Source organism: Panthera leo, chromosome B1 (genome assembly GCF_018350215.1).
Source record: "Panthera leo isolate Ple1 chromosome B1, P.leo_Ple1_pat1.1, whole genome shotgun sequence".
NCBI classification, from domain to species: domain Eukaryota; kingdom Metazoa; phylum Chordata; class Mammalia; order Carnivora; family Felidae; genus Panthera; species Panthera leo.
This window is the reverse complement of record NC_056682.1, coordinates 65503591-65525237: the sequence shown is the minus strand read 5'-3', so window position 1 is coordinate 65525237 and position 21647 is coordinate 65503591.

Sequence of the window (21647 nt, the reverse complement as noted above, 5' to 3'; positions counted from 1 at the left end):
AACACAGAGATAAACATTTCCTATGCCGCTGACTAGGACTTCCTCTTTTTACAAAGCAATCCCAACTCTAAACCTGTACCTTCTTGACTCCTCTCCACAAAACCTAAAGTAAATCCACTCTGCTGAGACATTATGATATCTAAATATGGGGTGCTATCCCTAGAGTAATGGTCTTATTGAAATCAATTTATTTACTTATTTGATTTTTGCCTTTGACGATACACTTGAGCCAAGCTCTATTATCCTGTATATGCTGTTAGCGTGCACTAATAATCATATTTTTCTCTGTGGAACTCCAAGAATGATGGGGTACACCTGATCTAATGAGGTGATCTGTAGCTTCAATACTATATGCTTATGGCTAGCTCTGATGACTAAAGAAGGGAAAATATACTTCTTGTATTTAAACATTATCATCCACACCTGTGCTCCCTAGTCATCTCGCTATTGGGTACCCTAATGATGCTGATTTCCTTCCACATCTCTCATGTAAACTTTCTTAAAGAACTCCTATCTGTAACTAAATTTTATTTCAACCTACAGCTAACACTGACATTTGCCAAAGTAGTTGAATCCCATTCTTGGGCAATATCTAGTGGGAAAACTGACAATAAAGAACTGTCTCTTCATTTCTGCAAATTGCACAAATTGTGTATCTTGTCTTCAGCGACCTAAGATTAAATGCAAAAAATTATTCAAGCAACAGAGATAAAACAATTGCATAATTTTTCCCAATAGCACTGAGGTTGGTGACCAGGAACTAGAATTTCTCTGCCTCACATTGTATTATTAACAAGGCAGAGTGCTGTGAGCAACAAATTCTAACATGTTTATGTTTAGTCATCATCAGGTTTCCATCAAGCACCCTACTCTTCTTTGTGTTAATCTGTTCTAGATTCTGAGAGATAATAGGAAAGGCTTTAGGTCCCCCATACCTACAAAGGACTAAGAGTTTCCTGTCCCGCACACTGCCTCCACAACTAAGTCTACATTTTCTTTAAGGATTTGCTTCTTATAACTATACTTCCTCAAGGGGTGCTTATGAAAGTGATATGACTTCATATAACTACATTCTATATAGGAATAGTGCCTGGCACATAGTACCTTCAAAGCTAATGTTAGCTCCATACATGCACACACAACACGCACACACACACACACACACACACACACTCCTCCTCCTCCTCCTCCACACACACAACACACACACACACACACACACACACACACTCTTCTTTCTCCTCCTACACACACACACACACACACATACACACTCCTCCCTCTCCTCCTACACACACACACAACACACACACAGTGACACACTCCTCCTTCTCCTCCTACACACACACACACACACACACACACACAATCGTTTTGGTCCCTGACCTTCTTCTGAAAGCAGAATAATATATTTGTTGTTATTAGCTTTACTTTATCTATGCTCTTAAATGTTCCATGTAGCATCTGTTTTCCTCCACTTTAATGTTCTCAAAACATAAGGTCATTTAATATTAACAAATTATACCCATAGGGCAAAGGGAAAGACATTTACTTTGAGTTATTAGATCATGTTTATCCGAGTCACATTCAGATGCAGTCCCTTCTAAAAGTCATTGACATTTCTAGATAAACGAGATAACACATTTCAATGAATACAGGGAAAGTCAATTCACCAGAGGCTACAGTAAAGGATTATGGGGAATTCATTTTCCTGCCTGTTGCCCTTCATTAACAAAAATGAGGAACTGAGATCATTAAAGAGCTGGATGAGAATTAAAGAGGAATATAATAGTGTTACCAATAAAGCAAGTCTTGTAGAATAATAATAGGATAAATAATGTAATACTCCATAGGCCTATTTCTGCTAATCCCCATTAAAGCACAAATCTTAGCCCTGAGAATTCTAGCAAGATATTTGGCAGGACAACTACTGATTGGCATTTTAGTTAACATGCCTTTTGAATTCAGACTTATACTTGCCTTATATTTTTTAAAACATGCTGGGAAAACATGGCAAAATATGTATTCCTTCTCAGGGGGTAAACCCAAGAGAAAGGGCTTATCAGAATACTTTACAATACCATCATTCTATCTTAAATACTATAATCCCATAATGTCAACACATAGGGATAAGGGACTAGTGAATAAAATGTACTTTGTTTCTTCAAATCACAAGAGAATAACTTGCCTTGTGTCACTTGGTTCAGATCCCTCCTAGTAAACTGCAAATCCCTCACTCTGTAATATTCTCCCCAAGTCTACAAAAAAAAAGATAAAAGAATTGAAAGCTTCAGTATTGTTCTGAACCATAAAGCCTAGTGAATTCCTCCTAGTAGCTCAGGTCACATTAATGGGATTTGAGTGACAGGTTTGAGAGAGCTCTATAAATTAAATTAATGGGCAATGCATGATAATTAATGACATGACTTTACGAGATTAAGTGTTCATCAGTAAATAATAGTCATATTCCGCACATGTTGTATATTTTCTGTCCTTCATGTTTAAGTATGACATAAAATGACATTACTATTCAAATTCTCCAGTATTAATAAATGTGCCTACAGAGTTTGGAAGTTAAGGTAATCCTCAAAACAAGAAACAAATAAGAAGCAGCGCATAATAGATGAAATTAAATACTTTGGTTATTACCCTAGGAATGCTTATAACATGGTATTGAGCAGTTTAACAAAAATTTTAACCAGAATGAATGAAAAAGTATGAAAAATTAATTGAAGTCAGAATAAATAGAATTGCTTGAGAAGATCTATTTGATAAAAAAGAGTTACAAAAAAGAACATATCACCCTTACATAGTATACCAAAAACCTGAAGTGCATGCAGTTAACAAAATTTTTCTATCACTGTCCAGAGAATAGAAAGAGAAATAGTTCAGTAACCAGAAGTTAAGTACTTAAAAGTGCATTAGAGATAAAGTTTGAAAACTGGGCAGAATTATTATGTCTTCATCTGCTACATTCTTTTCATTGATTCTTATCTCCTCAAGTCATGTTATCAATATTTGGAATTCCTAAGTAACAAGATGCTAGAATGGATAGTCCCTAATGTGACTTGCTCAAACGGCATTTCCTAAACACCTATCCTATCATACACTAGGCAGTGACAAAACAAAAAATAATCAGAATCTGAATTAATCCTTGTGATTTCAGGGTTTCTTATGTATGTAAGAATTTTACATACATACATACCTTTCTCTGTGTGTGTTAAGATCACTTAAGATCTACCCACTTCTCTATATTTCAGATATTAAATATGGTATATTTATTAACTGTAGTCACATGGTTGAATTTATCCACCCAGAATTTATCCGTCCTTCATAACAGAAACTTTATATCCACTGATCAATACCTCCTTATTTCCACTCCCTCTAATCTCTGGGCAACGAGTAATCTATTCTCTGCTTCGCTGAATTTGACTATTATAGATTCCAAATATAAGTGAGATCATGCAGTATTTGTCTTTCTGTGACTGTTTTCATTAAGCACAATGTTCTTCAGGTTCATCCAAGTTGTTGTAAATAGCAGGATTTCCTTCTTTTTTTAAGGCCGAATAATATTCTTGTGTGTGTGTGTGTGTGTGTGTGTGTGTGTGTGTGTGTGTGTGTGTTTGTGTGTGCGCTATATTTTCTTATCCATTCTCCTATGGATAGACATTTAGGTTGTTTCCATATCTTGACCATTGTGAATAGTGCTTCAATAAACATGGGGATGTAGATAACTCTTTGAGATAGTGATTTCATGTATTTTGGATATAGATATATAGAGATAGATATAGATATAGATATAGATATAGATATACATATACATATACATATACATATACATATACATATACATACCCCAAAGTGGGATTGCTGGATCATATAATAATTCTATTTTTATTTTTTGAGGAGTATCTGTATCCTATTTTCCATAATGACTGAAGCAGTTTACACTCCTACCAATGGTGTACAAGTAGTAAATGTGAACAGTGTAAATTATATTTGGAGACCCCAGCCTTAGCAAAAGAGCTGTTACTGACACTGAATTGGTCTTTTCAGATGACACAGCTATCAATACACTTTCAGACAAAATATGTCATATGTTCATATTTGCAATTAAATTCAGGACTCAAGGGGCTTTACTACCATTTTCTATAATAATCTGAATCTCATTTGTCCCATACCTAAACATGACTCAAAGAGAAACTAAGGATAAGAGACATAGAATATCACACAATAATTAATTTGCTTTGTTTTGTATTATACATACAACAGTCTGAGAATGAAAATACTAACATTATAACACAACGATATGATTAGTGCAGTTTTTTTCTCTGCACATTTTTTCTTTCTTATTAGGGTATATTCAATTAGAGATATGAAATTAAATATTTAAAATCACTTATAATTTTTCTTATGTGACTATATCAACCCATTTTTCTTCATTTTTTTTACTTTTATAAATTGTTTATAAAATTTTTTCTCTATATTTCTGTGAAATACTTATATGATCCTATAGACAAATTCACGAAGCAAAATATGTCCTAAGAATTCTAGCTTCTGTCTCTGGATCCTCTACGATGCCTTCCTCTACTCCTAATAGGTTAGGTAGCCACTTGTGTCTGTTGACTTACATAGCCAGTGTTTTTTATTTTTGTTTATTTTAAGATATAAACCCATGCGTAGGTAAATATATTCCTGTATGTGTGTATATAAAATGTTAATGTAAAATATGTAACTCAAGTTCTGTATCTGGTAAGAGCAAATAAGTTCGTATAAGACTGACTCTCCCACACACAGAAAGTATAAATGTTGACAAAATGAAAAAAAAAAAAACCTGAAAGAAATGAACAGTGAACAAATGAAGGCATAATGTAGAGGAGAAATGACATTTTGTAAATAGAAATGACACGAGGGAGTTCTAAATGTTTTGACCTTTAATCTGAGAACAGACTGTGGTTGGCACTTTGACTATAGAGAGAACCAGATTATTTCTGGCTCGAAGAACAGGGATAACCTCAGCAACTACACAAGCAGAAAGCATTCTATAAAGGAGTGAGCTAGGATGGATTCTCCAAATCCTATTCATAAATTCTGTCAAAATTTCCCTTTGACCTAAAATTCATACTTAACATCCCAGATAAGAATTTTTAAAAAATAGTATTTGGGTGCTGTCCCCAAAATGTCAATATTCACAATATTTAGGATATAAATTGACATTGTTTGACAAAGATACAGAACAACACAACACATTCTTAAAAAAAGACAATCAAGAAAGAACACATCAGAGATGATGCAGAAGCAGAAAAATATATTAAAGCAGTTATTATAACAGTGCCTACTGAAATAAAGAAAAATTTGCTAGAAATGAAATGAAAATACAGGAAATCTTAGCAGAGAAGCATAAACTATAGAAAAAACCAATGGAAAATCTACTATTTAAAAAATATATATTAAGAATAATGTGATTACTTGACAGCATGATTGTGATGGAAGAAAGTCAATAAACATGGAGAGATACATCAGTAGATATTACAAAATATGAAGAACAATGAAAATGCTTTAAAAGAAATTAACAGAATTTAGGGACCTATGGGACAATCTTAAAAAGTCTAACACATGAGTGCTAGAGTCACCAGAGGAAAAGATTAAAACAGGCAGAAAAGGGGCCCCTGGGTGGCTCAGTTATTTGAATGTCTAACTCTTGATTTTGCCTCAGGTCACAATCCTGTGGTTAGTGGGTTCAAGCCCCACCTTAGGCTCTGCACTGACAGTGTGGAGCCTGCTTGGCATTCTCTCCCTCTCTCTGCCCCTTACTTGCTCATGTTCTTTAAATAAACTTTAAATAAAATAAAATAAAATAAAATAAAATAAAATAAAATAAAATAAAATAAAATAAAATAAAATAAAATAAAATAACATGGTCAGAAAAATATTTGAGCAAGTATAATGACTGATCATTTTCCAAATTTATTGACAGATATAAATGTACTGATGCAAGAAGCTGAATGAGCACCAACAAAGGTAAATAAACATGAGGAAAACCAGGCACATTAGTGTCAAACTATTGAAAACCAAAGTATAAAGGAGATGTTCTAAGAAATCTCAGAAGTGGCACACTTCACATACAGACAAGAACTACTCAAATGATCACTGAATTTTTATCAGGAATTATGAAATCCAAAAGACAGTGGAGCAACATCTTTATACTCTGGGAAAAAAAGATAAACCAACAAAAAGTCAGCCCAGACTTCTAAGTTGAATAAAAATATCCTTCAAAACTGAAGGAAAAATAAAGACACTTTCAGGGAATGAAATCTAAGATAATCTAGTACCAGAAATGCTAAAGGAAGTTGCCATAGTTATACTTCCAGCTAGATTGCTATGTTTTCATTTCATGCAGTTTTTGTTTGTATGAGAAAGTTTTTATTTATGTTTCATTTTTTCAAGATGTCTTCCCTGGGTAACAAATTCTTCCGCTGGTGAGATTCCCAGTCTCTCTGCAATATCACTGCTACACCATGCAAGATGTATGCTACATCTAACACCAGTGGTAAGTCCTTCAGTACCATTCAGCCAGTGCCCGAGTTAATTATCCTATCCTTAGAGTTTGTTTCTGTGATCCACTCTGGGTAACAAACTCAGGTTGGATTTCCTAGATGCAGTACATTTGTTTTGTGAGTGCTCTCACTAGCGTAAGGCTAGGGGAGCAAAGCTAGGCAAAAAACGGGGCCCCAGCTGGAGACTTTCTTTAGTCTGATTGCACTGTTAAGACTCCAGAACACGAAATGCACCACTGCGTTAGTGTCACCGTGAGGCTTAATACCTCATGCCAGTTAGTCACTGACTGAGGGGAAGTGGTGGTGTGGGTGGAACAGAGAAATAGCTGCCAGGGAAGAGTTGCTCCTGTTTCGCTGAGGGAAAGTCTCCAGGGAAAAGATCAACAGAGCACCTGGTTGGGCTCAGGCTGTTAAGCCACCAACTGTTGATTTCAGCTCAGGTCATGATCTCACGGTTCCTGAGTCTAAGCCCCACATAGGGCTCTGTGCTCACAGTGAGGTTTCCTTCCCTTCCTTACTCTCTGCCCCTCCCTGGAAACACGTGCGTGCGTGTGTGTGCGTGTGTGTGTGTGTGTGTGTGTGTGTGTGTATGCACGTATACACTCTCTCTCCTCAAAATAATAAATAATCTTAAAAAAAAAAAAAGAACATGTCAACTGTATAGGAGGAATCTGGTTCCTGTATAAAAATCCATATGTGATTTTCAGGCCTGACAATAGACAATTACAAAGTCTATACCTGATAGGCCGCATGGGAGAAAGTTGCTCCCCAAACACAAGACAAGGTGACAGCCAGCACATTACACTCTCTGAAGGGAGTTGCAGTAAAGGACTCAGGCTCTTATGCATATTTAACATTCTTGGTACAGAAAGTCACCATTCCCACGTCCCCTATCTGGGGCCTTTTGCCAAGGTTTTTAGGGCCCTCTGCCAAGGCCTCTTACCAGGAGAGAAGAGGAAAACCTTGCAGATACTTTTGCTCATTGTGACTTGATACTTAATACATTCAGTTCCTAGATCTTCCCCTCACACTCCCCTCAGGCCCAGGATCCATAGAAGTGCAGGAATCTGTTGTTCCAGCCCCCTCAAGTGAGATGAGGTCAGCGCACACCTGCTGATCCACCTGACCCTCTTTCACGTAAGCCATTCCATGGGGCGAAGTCGAATGAAGAGAGTCTGCGTGTTCTCCAGTTTGGATCCTCGCTTATACCGTGTAACAGGAAGTGATGAAAGCCTTGACTATTGCTTCCATTTGTTTCTATTACCAGGTCAATTGCTTATTTTGACAGCTCGAAGCTCAACTGAGTTCCTAACAAAGGATAGGTCCTTCAGCAGCTAAAGGGGTTGAGTGGGACTCCTGGAACATCTACTCATTTTGGTCATGGTTATTTACTCTAGTTTTACTCTTTATTTTGAGGACTGTTTCCCTCCCTTTCTAATTCCTGAGTTCTAGCACCTCCAATTTTACTTGTCATAATAATTCCAATTTATATTGTATCTTCAGATGTTTTCATAATTCCATTTCATTCATTTAAAAATATAAGATTCTAGGGGCACCTGGGTGGCTCAGTTGGTTAAGCATCTGCCTCCTGATTAAGGCTCAGGTCGTGATTTCATGGTTCGTGAAATCGAGTCTGGTATCGGGCTCTGTGCTGACACCATGGAGCCCGCTTGGGATTCTCTTTCTCCCTCTCTCTCTGCCCTTCCCCACTTGTTCTCTCTCTCTCTCTCTCTCAAAATACATTAATAAACTTAAAATATATATATAAAAAATGAGATTCCAGGTTATCTGTTTTGGAGCATAAATTTATGATGTACAGAATTTTTCTTCCTTTTGAGAATGTTTTTCTCCTTCTTTGTTGAGTTTCTTATAATAATATTGCTTGGAATTTAAGAGCAATTTTTTTTTTTGGTACACATCTTTACATAAAATATGTTCATCTTATTTTAAAAGGCAGGACTTTTAGATTAACATTTTGAGCTTCATAGCTATAAAGATTCCTCTTTTGTTATATGCAGGACTATTAGAAAATATGGCCACTATTGTCTGAAATCTCCTCTCTGTCTCCCTGCCCCAACTTCTACATGTATCTTCTCTTTTCTGAACTCCTATTATCCTTGTACTGCTCAGTGTGAATTCTTATTTCCACTGTTTCTACTCAGTAGCAGCTTTCTTCAGGAAGGGGGTGTTGTTGATTTGTTATAAGAGGTCATGTGATGAAGGCTTCTCAAGACTCTTCACAATATAGTCAGAATCTCATACTTACCTGTGAATTTACATGTGAAAAGTCTTCCAGGTTTCAGCTGCTACTGATAAATTGCCTTGCCACAAATTCTGATGAATGCTTGCTGTTTTTTAGCTTTCTTGTTTTTAGATTCCCCATTCCTTACCTCAGCATTCTTCCAAATGGATTCTCATATTGTGCAGATCTTGTACCTTTCAGTGCTCTGTCCTCACTTTCTGGGGTTCTGGGGGAAGCTCATCACTTATCTGTATTGTAGATGTCCATGGAGCTTTTGTTTCACTACCCTAATAACTTTTGTCAGCTTTCATGAGCAGATGGGGGAGATTTAAAAATACTGCATTGCCCCCTGAATCTCCCTCATTTTCTTTTTTAAGCTCTGAGATTTAAAAAAAATTGAGGTTGTTATAAGGCAATGTCAATAATTTAAGTACCCTAAATTAAGTCAAAATTTACCACCGGTGCAGTCCTAGACTACATGGATACAATATGTGCCTGTTCTCCTAAACAAGATACACACGTGGGTCTGAGACATCTGTACCTTGTTTGGTTTAGTATATTCTGCTAGGAAAATGCAGGTATTCTCTAGCTCTAATCCCAATTCTCACCCTGCCCACGCACCCAATGTCTGAGAACCAATAAATTACGTATTGTTCCACAAGTGTGCCCCATCCTCTCCTATTCTCAGGCATTAGTTTATACTGTTCCCTCTGTCTGAAGCATCCTGTCCTAATCCTCTCATTTCTGTGGTTTCCAAATAAAACACAGAATACTCAGTTACATTTGAATTGTCCCATACAATGTTATGGATAAATGTATGTTTTCACTCTTATGTGGATCCTGATTAACTTAAGAAGACCATGGGGGAGGGGAATAAGAAAAAAAAAAAAAAAAGGGTAGAGAGGGAGAGAACCAAAACATAAGAGACTCTTAAAAACTGAGAACTGAGGGTTGATGGGAGGTGGGAGGGAGGGGAGGGTGGGTGATGGGTACTGAGGAGGGCACCTGTTGGGATGAGCATTGGGTGTTGTATGGAAACCAATTTGACAATAAATTTCATATTTAAAAAATAAAACAAAATATTAGTTTCATTTGCCTAAATTCTATTGTTATAGAATTGTGATCTACGTATGATACTCTGTCTCTTTTCTCTACCATTAAAACTGGCTTTAAATACCCAGTTTGTAAGTCAGCCATTCGAAAAGAAAGTAACATTCTCTGACTCTCAAGGTTAAGTTACATAACTTACACATAACTTAAACTCTGAATATATATACACATGGGGTATTCACTGAATCATTCTGAGTATGCTTATATAGGTGTATGTAATTTTAAAAGCAACAAGATTTTGAATATATAGCCATAAATTTAATAAAAGGATAATGCAGTGAAATCACATGTGTTATAAACATGAACTTTAATGTTAAACAGAGTTTTTAAAATAATATTTTACACTTGTATTAAGTTAGAAGCATAATATTTTTTGTCTGAGAGCTGAACAGAGTCAAATCTAAAGGCAATTTTCCTCAGTGAGAAAACTGTCATTTTTTTAGCAACTAACATGTTTTAATATATGTATTCCTGACATCTTGCATGTTGTGTTTTCACAAGCAGAAAATGGCCTTGAATTCTGTAATACATAGTCTAACAGCTTATGCAGTGAGAACAGAGCAGCACCACAAATAATACTTGCAATGTATTCCTATTCTACAATATTTCTCTTAGAGTCATCACTGATATTTAGATTTATTTTCATTTTAATTTAATAATATTTTTCTATCACAAGAGAAAATTTTCAAGGTTCAACTATTTATTGAGAAGAAAGACCTAGCCAATTTTCCCTGAATCCTGATTTTTCCCTGAGCACATTTCCTTTACGTACATTACACTGTCAATACATTTTATACAGACAAAGACAAATGTAATCATTTACGTTTCATGTCAAAAAAAAAAAAAAAACTAAGAAGAATAAAACTTTTTAGGTGTTGAGAAAAAAAATAATGGTTACTGTCAAGCCACTTTTTAATTATGCTCTTCAAATTTTTTTTTCCGAGTGAAAAAAAGGCCATGACTAAGTGGTGTTATGAAAAGTTGTTAAATTATATTGTCTGGAATAAAGAATCTCAGATATATCCAAGAGGCACTGATAAGTTTAGGGAAGAAACAAGAGAAAAACAAATTCTACTGGAATGTTTTTGGCTTTGATTTCACTTAATCTTGAATTGAGATTTAAAAAGAAAAAAATTCTTGGTTTAGGAGAGGGAAGATTGCTCTAGCACTGAAAAGGACTCCCATAGTAAGGCATATAATTACCCATTCTGCCATGGGAAAAATTATACTGTCAAAGGATGATAAAAGCACCACTAACAGGACTATGCTCCTCAGGTAGTTTCAGAAGAGCAAACTGCTAGATTTATGTAGGAAATTTTGGAAGTGTGGAGGTCATGGACTGGTGCACTTCCAAAGGCTTCAGTAGGTTGACATTAGCTACCAAAATATAGTTACTATGATAAAATTGTTGTCAGTTGATTGGCACTCAGAGCTCTGTTTATGCAGGTAAGCCCATTTCTACTTGTTTGACTTGCTGAAGTCAAAAGCTGTTACTGATTGGTTTGCTTGTAAAAAATTAAAAAATTGTCATCAATCAGTTGAGTGGATTAAAATCCAATTTGGGTGACTGCTTGATAAATAGCTGTAGAATAATGAGTCTTTCCTTAGGACTGTGGTAATACGTTATTCTCAGTTTATCATTTCAGTTTTCACACAGCCAAAGCTTCAGGAGAGACCATCAAATATTGTCCACATCATCAGTACTATTGTCGAATGAGGTTTCATTTGCCAATAAATATTTTTTGGTTTAAGCATCACTAAGTATGATTTCATCCTGGTTTTGTCTTTAAATCACTTTTTGAGTCATCATGGGTTCAAGACCCGCATCAGGCTCTGTGCTGACAGCTTGGAGCCTGGAGCCTGCTTCAGATTCTGTGTCTCCCTGTCTCTCTGTTCCTCCCCTGCTCACCCTGTATCTCTCTCCCTCTCTCTCAAAAATAAATAAACATTAAAAAAACATTTTTTAAGAGATTCTGGGACAATGACCTAAGACTTTCTTTGCCTGACAGAGAAAGTCCCAAAGATGCTGAGTTTTCAGTTCTCTAAGCTTACATACAGATTATTTCACATTTCCAGTTCACATGAATTGTTGGCAATGGTATAGTCTCTCTTTGGGTGACAGGAAGAAAACCCAAGACTAATCTGATTGTTCATAACTACTTATCTTAAGTAATTCAAACTGGTTTGTGCTGGCCTAGAATGTGGGTTGTATTACTCACTATGCCAACCAAAGTGATGGACAAGTTCTAAATGACTACTTTGAATCCTATAACTCTTACTAATGGAATTCTTAGATGTTTGTTACACTTGGTATTATTCATATTATTAGACAAGCTGATATTAATTAGGTCCATTTTATGAGACATCATCTACTTAGGTTACTGGAAAATCATTCACTTTGAATAGTTTATTAGCCATACAAAATAACTAACCATGGTTCTGGATTGTCACTGAAAAGTCTGATTTCTATAAAACGAGAGCAACCACAGCTGGTCTAAAGGATATATGACTATTTTTAGTGCAGCTACAAGTATTTTATTTCTGGGTGTTGGCATAACAATCATTGGTGTATCTTTTTCACTTATCTGCCATAAATATCATTGTTGGTAATGTTAGTTTAACTTCCTGTCGATTTATAGGAACATCTTAGGATTTAAAAATCCTAATGCTAATACTTATTGGCAGATTGATTATTTAAAGTTGGTAGGTTTTACATTACTGACTAAAATTTTGAAAACCCATTCTCTAAAGGAAAAATAGGAGTTATCCTATCAAAATAGGGTTTGATCAAGATATAGAACCACACAGTAATTTAAACAGGGGAAGATTAATATAAGTAATTTTGAATCTGTAGAATAAGGGAATAACTGTAAAGATAGATATAACTACAAAGTACCCTAGAGCAGAAACAGAGCACCAGAGAAAGGACAAATGCAGAAGAGTAGATCTTCACCAGACTGGAGTGCAGAACTTATTGAAGAAGATGTAATTGCAGCCCACAAGATGGCTGATAAGTTTTCTGGGTTTCTGGGGCTACAGCTGGTTCCCATTCACCACTCTAGAAGGAAACAATTCTCTGAGATATAGGTGAACCATGACAGGTGGAAAGGAAGACAGAGAGTATCAGAGCACTGTGGTATGAGACCTGGAGTGTAAGGTGTCTGTCTTGAAGTTGCCACTGTAATTGGCAATTGATTATATCTGGTAGTATAATTGGCAAGATGGTCACTGTAACCAGGGAGTGATGTAACATCACCAAGACTGTCCACAGAACAACACTAGACGTCTCATCCATGCACTGCTAATGGATTGTGCAGCAGAACTAAAAACAAAAACAAAAACAAAAACAAAAACAAAAACACAGGAATTGAAACCAGCAGCCTTCTTTCACATGTAATGGCGCCCTCGGCGCCCTCTACTGACAAAGCATAACATTAGTCTCACTGTAGAGAGGAAATCCTTGGATTCAGTCTGTTATCACAGAGCATATAATGAAGGGAAATTTGGAACTGAGAGACAAATACCTAGCATGAGTGGAATATATAAAATGTATTAATGTAAATTAGAAGTAAAGAGGTTTTAAGTTAATATAAAGCAAATTATATAAAAAAAACATTTTATTGGGGTGCCTGGGTGGCCTAGTCGGTTAAAGCATCTGACTTCAGTTCCAGTCAATATTTCATGGTTCATGAGTTTGAGCCCCACATCGGGCTCTGTGCTGATAACTCAGAGCCTGGAGCCTGATTCAGATTCTGTATCTCTCTCTCTCTCTGCCCCTCCCCTGCTCATACTCTGTCTCTCTCTTTCAAAAATAAACAAACAAAAAAAATTTTTTAAAGAAACCATTTTATTATGAAATACATGCAACAGTGCAATCACTGGTTGATCATAAAAAGTTAAAGAAACAAATTAAAAAATAAAAAAATAATTAATTATATTAATTATAGGCATGGAAAATTCAGACAAATTATTACAACTGAAAAGGAAGTACAGCAAGTGTTCTAGACTTAAGATCAATATATACAAATCTATTGTGCTTCTATCTATGAGCAAAAAAGAACATCTGGAATTTTTATAAAAATAGAATTTAAAAAAACATAATTGTGACATCTGAAGTCCTTCTGACAAAGCTGTGATACATTTTGTAGAAAATACATCACAAAAGTTTAATGAATGTTATGAATGAAAGGCAATTAAATGGAAACCTATGTCATAGCTAGGATTGTAAAATTAAGTATCACTAAAATATAAATACTGTCTGTAATATTTCATAATTTAAATTCATTTCCAATAAACACTGCCAAGTTTTTCATAAACCTAGATTATAAAATATATGTGGAAAAAAACTAATTTCCTAGAATAGCCAAGACAAATATAGAGAAGAAGAGAAAAAAATGCTTAATCAAATATCAAGACATGAAAAACATAATAACTTACACATTGTGGGGAATTCACAGGGAGTTATTTGGACAAGGATAAAAATAAATAAATAAATGGAACACAGCCCAAAACCCAGATCAGATATTATACATAAACCTGCAATTTTATATATGTATGTAGCATTAGTTATCAATGGAAAAAGTAAAGGATTTCTTCTTGAATGGATGACCTACATGGGGAGGGAGGAATGAAATTGAATTCAACCTTCGCTAGTAAAAAAAAAAAAAAAAAAAGAGAGAGAGAGAGAGAGAGAGAGAGAAAAGTACATCTATATATATTAAGACCCACATGTGAAAGTCCAAACTATAAAACTCTTACAAGAAAATGGTTAAGAATATTTCTACCGTAAGATAGAAACACTTTTTAAACAAGATACAAAACACAAGCATACAGAAAATGTTTGATACACTTTACTGTATTATAAATAAAAAAGCTCTTCCTGGAAAAAAATTAATAATCAAAAGGCAAGTCACAAACAAATGTCTGTAATAACTAAAACTGTCAGATTAGAATATAAATTATAAAGAGATCATACAGGTCGGTCAAAATGGCAAACAAAGGGAAAATAAATAAAAGACACATGTAAAGGAAAATTTCGGAATAGAATGTCTCAATAGCCAAAATATGAAAACATACTCAACCTCACCAAGGATCAGGGAAATGAAAATAAATTTTGCCTCATATTGGCATTAGATCAATGAAATTAGAATATCTAACAATAAAGATACTCTTACCATAAAACAAAGACAGACACTGATGAGTATAATCACAATAGAAACCAATTTCTCCATTATCTTGTAAAGATGAAGTTGCACTTCTCCTATAATTTAGCATCTCTACTTCTATATACGTGCCTCTCAGAATTTTTCACACTGATTTACAAGGACGCATATACAGGAATGCTCACAGCATAATTCTCCTAGCAAAATAAAATTAGAAACAACCTAAATATTTTTCACTAGGAGAATGGATTAAGAATACTGAGTATTTTAATTTAATGCAATTGTTTGAGTTAATTTGCAGAGAAAATTACTAAACTAGAAATATCTTTAAAAAAAAAAACATTCACAAATATAATGGAGTGAAAACAGCAAGTTGAAGAATATGTAAAGTCTGAGCCCACTTGTATGATACTCAAAAGCAGTAAAGACACATAAATATATGGATATACAAGACTTTAAGATATGTATTCATAAATTTTGAGAAAATGAGGGACAAAGAAATCATTCAAACTTTCATAAGCAAAGGAGTGGGGTTAAAGTCCTCATATCAAGGATTATCCAATCAAAATTGAACTTAATTTCTTTAAAGTAACACTAGAATCTTTTAAAACAATGGAGCAAGTTTCTAAAATGTGAGAAAAAATAATTTCTAAATTAAAACTCTAGCACAATATAAAATTCAAATATGATTTAAATCATGCTTATACTGTGTTTCAAGAAGATTACATTCAATGCCCTTTCTCTGAAGGAAAAAGATGTGCTCCACCAAAATGAGAGAGTATGAAGAGAAGAGATTGACATAGGCATAAAATGTATAGATCCTCATCTTCTATATAGGAATGTAAATAGATTATATGCAAAATTTTAAACTTTGGGGTGCCTGGGTGGCTCAGTCAGTTAAGTGTCCAACTCTTGGTTTTGGCTCAGGTCATGATCTCACAGTTTGTGAGTCTGAGCCCTGCATCAGAGTGCATGTGCTATAAATAAATAAATAAATAAATAAATAAATAAATAAATAAATAAAAAATTTTAAAAGGCATATTACAGTCATATTATTTCAAAACACCAGAAACTAGTTTAATTCAACTGAAATCTTTAAGCTTTCATTATAAACTAGAATAACTAGTCACAAATATCAATTTTTAGCATAATTACTTTAAAGTGCAACTTCAATACAACTATAAATTTTGAAATGTCTTACTTTTCTTCTTGTCAGTATATATTTCCATGAAGAAACACCCTTTAAGTTTAGTCCTTACTGCAAAACTCATCTTTTTAATTTTATATCCTTCCTGAGCCCTCTGTTTTCACCTTTCCTCACTATGTTCTCTGATTGACAGTGCATCTATTTATACTAAGACAGTTTTCTTTGCACTCTTCGGAAATTTCCAGTATTTTACAGATTCTGTAGTATCCTCTCTATTACATAAGTATTCAGTTTTTACTCGAGTTCTTCTTCAAAGATATCCTTATTCAAAAGAAGATGTATAAACCGATTTTTCTGACTTTTTGCTCTTCTAAGTAAAATTATTTTGTTCTTTCATTCGCTTGACAATTTAAAGAATTCTAATTTTCAAACAACTTCCTTAGAAGTCTGAAAACATAGCTTTATTGTCTTTTACCAAGTTATGCTGATGATGAAAAATCTGTAAGTTTTTCAGTGAGAGCTGCTTTCTACTCTCAGTAATGTTTGTTTTTCCTGGCCCCCTCTAGAAGCTTTCCAAAGCTGATATTAGTGACTTGAAAATTCACAGGTATGTCTGTAGTTCAGATTTTTTTCTGGGGGGAGGGGGCAGGGGAGGTTGTCAATTTAGTTTGATTTAGTTTGTTACTGGTTGACCCTTTCAATAACAAATAACAATTTATATTTTTCCCTATTTCTGACAAATTTGACACAATTGTGGGGGTTTTTTTAATCATTTTTCCCACTCTGTCTTCTCTGTTGCCATGTTTTAGGATTTTCAATAGGAAATATTTAAACTTTATGAATTAATCTTCCTTATTCTTTTTGTTTTATGTTTTGTAGATTTCCTGCACTATCTTATACATCCCTTCTGCTGATGGCTTCATCATCTATGCTTTTTATAAAGATAGTTAAAATTTCTTCCTTGTTCTCTAACTGCTTCCTTCTTGAGTTGAGTTATTTAAATCTCTGATACAATATTCAATTTAATTTCTTATTCTACTGTCTTCATTAAGCAAACATTTATTTATCGACCATAATTTGCCAGACACTCTTCTAGGACCTCAGGATATGTTAATAAATTTTGACATGGTCCCTCTTTTCATGAAAATGAGAGTCTACATCCCTGAATATCTGCTATGTCCAGGTTCAATTTCTCAACTTCTTCATCTTTGCCCTGCTTTCCTATGCTATTTTCAACTGGCCATTGGATTTTTGTTCATATTTAAGATGAGAGATAAACTGATTTCCTAGCTGTTAAGCAAATCCATTTCTGCCAGTGCATCTCTCTCCTAAAAGGAAATACAGAATAAGATCTCCATGTATGTGGGTAGTGAATGTGAGCCTAATGTAAGTTACACACACAGGAAATTTGAAGTTAGGCAACGTACATTCTGTAATGTGCCAAATATGGAGAGCTTTAATCTGGGTCACCAAAACCCACACTAAAATCTATAATTTCCCTTCAAATAAACGGTTCCATTTTTTAGATGGAACATATGGGCAATGTGACTACATGTTGCACTGCATTTCTAGAGCAGAGAAGCTGCAGGCTGTTTTTTCTATGAATGACTCCATAACTAACCATTCGCTTTCTGGCTCCACTATTCACTCTTATTCCCACAGCTCTCTTATTGGAACATTTCCTGGGTGGTCAGGGAAAGCTGCCCTCGCGACTCAGATGTTCGAGCTTTCTCCCCACCAGGTAAGACCTCTGCATACTCAGCATTGTTTCTTCCCTCCACAATCTCCCAACCACTATCCATGACCAAAATTCACTCACAATACCCTTCCATTGGTGAGCAACTGTCTTGATCTTCTCACTGTTATAAGTTTAAAATATTGGGCTATATTTTACAAGCAAAGTGATTAGATTTTGAAAGAGGAGAGAAATAAGTGGGTGTGCTTATTGCTAATACTGGCAAAGAAGAAATAACACAGTTCTCTCTGTATATATAAATATTGGTAATATATATGTCAATATTATATATCTATTATTTTGATATATATCTATTATGCATAAGTACATAGACATATAGAAATGTATTATATATGCACATTATATATAATATAGATACAGATATAGTGTACTTATTATATATACATTTATATATTGTAGAGATACATTTTTGTACATATGTATGTTATAAATATACGTATGTATATATTTGTGTGTATGTGTACATTTTAACAAAAATTTATCTATGACTCATTATTATTTTATCATGCTAAAAATATTTTTTAGGGTTGTGGCCTATATCAAATTTTTCTAAATTTCCCTTGATGATTAAAAACTAAAGTAGAACTACTTATATTACTATTTCTTTATATAGCCACATGGTGGCAGCAAAAGATAAGAGCACATGCAGAGAGACACTAAGCTATAAAGGAGAAAATAGAAACTTCTAAACACTGCTATAGAACAAGTGCCCAATTACAGAACAGTCACATAGTATAAAACTAATTTATATGATATGGGTTCTATGAAATTATTTAAATTCAGAATTTTTGTTACTTTTAATTTTAATGGATCAATAATGCAGCCAGCTGTGATTACCATGTTGAGTGTAACTCACCTTCTTTGTCATACACTTGGACTTACACTTTCAAAGTAGTTCCCACATTCTTAGCCACGCATCCAATGATATTTAACTTTTCTCTACATAAAAATTTATTTTCCTCCACTTATTATTATAGTCATAAATAGTAGGAGTGAGAGACTGAATATACAAACAAAGGCCAGAGCATCTACAATGAGAGAACTGTGACCCACAACCTGCTCAGGACCCAACCCCTTGTCTACAATAAACAACCAAGGAAGTCAGCCTACTCTAAGTCAGATTTGTAGGAAGCCAGCCTGCTATCTCCAGTGACAATCCAGGAAGCTAAACAGTACTTCTGTAACAACAGGCCCAATTAAATGGCCAATCAATTAATTGATTAATAACAGCTTCCCTAAGTTTTGTTCCCACTCCCAATTTAGGACCAAGAGCAGAAAGTCAATCATGCATGTCTGACCAATCACATAAAATGCACTCCTTCTTATTACCCTCGCTCCACTTTCATTGTGCCAACAGCCTGCCCTTGAGTCTCTTCTCACATGCAAGTGATGGTGACTGACTCCCTTGTTATAGCAAGCTCAGAATAAATAGCCTTTGCTTGCTCATTTGGTTGGTCTTTATTTATTTCCACAGTAGAATTTAAATTCATCCAGACCATAACGGGAAGAGAAGCATGGATATGTAATTTTAGCATTTTAGTCCCTAGAGAAAGAAGGAAAGGGAACACAGAACTCAGTAGAAATTGATACCTGTTGTAATTGCTATTAGACTATTATATTCCCTTTTTTCTCAATATCTTTACACCTTTTTTCACTAATTATTGCAACTTGTAATTCTCACTATAAACAGCATTAACAACAAAAACATGTTCTCACCTCATATCTTGCAACAATCCTGAAGATTGTTCTCTAAAGAAAACATTCTCACTTTCTGCCTAAAAACTTGAGACCCAAATCTATTAGCCATTGTATCAATCTCTGGTTGATATCTATTCCACATGGAAACCTTACTTATAACTACAAGCAACATACCTTATAAAAATAATATGGAAAAGACTGAGGGAAAAATAAAGGATAATAGTTAATACATACATATGTATATATGCAACTGGTTATGAAGCCACGGTTAGTAATTATAATTTCCTTTTCCATGACTCATTATATACTCTCTTTGTCCTTAGCCTGATTTCCTGCAGGCTGTTTCTTTAACCAGGAGGAAGGTGGGGAGAATCTAAACTTTCAATCGTGTTTTTGTTTCGTATTTTAGAGAGAAAGGGAGAGCACGAGCAAGGGAGAGGGGCAGAAGAAGAGAGAAAGAGAAAAAGAATCCTAAGCAAGCTCCATGCTCACTGCGGAACCCAATGCGGGACTCGCTTCCATGATCCTGGGATCATGACCTGAGCAGAAATCAAGGCTGGACACTCAATCAACTGAGCCACCCAGGTGCTCCTAAACTTTCAGTCTTAAAGGTACTAGTCATTTTTCCTGTATATCATGATTTTCCATTAAATCTGACCACTAGACATGGGAGTAGTAGGAGGCACTCCAGATAATCCCCTGGGGGATTCAGACATATTTTGGCTTATTGTGTAATAGTGCTAATTTCTCCTGATAATCATGATCAGTTATCTCAGCCAATACTGTAATAGCTTCTGTGCCTCAGAGTACTGGCCACAGTCTCAATGCCCAGTTTTGAGTCACCACTGTTGTATACACTTGCATGTACAGTTTTTTTTTTTTTTCCTTTGCAATCAAAACTTCTGAACCAGCGGTCTCCTCAGTAATGGTACTGATAAGCAACTATTTTGTGAGTGGATTATTAAGAGTCATAGTGAGAAAAGATATTTCTAATCCCAATCCTTCATTTCCAGACCCACCACTGATAGCCAGATATAAATAAATATTGACTGCCAATAGATAGTATCTAGTATACAGTCTGGTCAGCTAAAACACTTTACTATATTTGAAGCTTGGCACTATATAAAGGAATGAACAGAAATTTTCCTGCCCTCTAGGTGTATACATTATAAATTTTAACCATAATTTCCAAGAGCTGATATAAAAATGGTCATAAACATATATTATCATAAATTGTTTAATGATTACCAAAACATGTTTATTTTAACTGTATGGTATGATTCCAAAATGCTCTGTACACACTGAGACCACCTGTCTTGGTCTCAAAAGAACATTTCTTCTCAGTCTGGAAAAATATCTTAAACTCAAAACACCTAAAACTCAATTATCAAAAATTCTACATATGTTTATCAAATAACAGAATTATTAACTAACCAATTCTGTAGCACATGAATTCAATTATTCAATTTTTATTGCAATGCATGTATTCCATTTTTAAAAAAAAATAAGATAAATGAAATTGGGACTCCACTAACATTTAAGATAAAATTTAAGATATATATACAAGTAAAATATAATAAAATGGAAAATGAGTATATTTATTTAAAACTATATTGCAAAATCTACTCTAAATGTCTTATATAAATTAACATTGTAATGTTGCATTTTGAACTATTTCAGGCTCTGCGGCATAAGTAATGAGGCAAGATCAATACCATACAATTAGTATTGCCATGATACTCCAATTAACATCAAATTGTTTTCTATCTTCTAGATTATAGGAAGTTTTCCATGTATGTTTATTTTTAATACTAAAATATTGAAACTATTTCAGCATGTTATGAAGAAATAGTATTAAAAACAATACTATATTTTACAATTAAGATGGAGTCACAGAAGCACATGCAGGATGAACTCTGAGTCTCATTCCATACCACACAGTTGTCCAGACAGAATCAGTGGACACAGAGTTAGC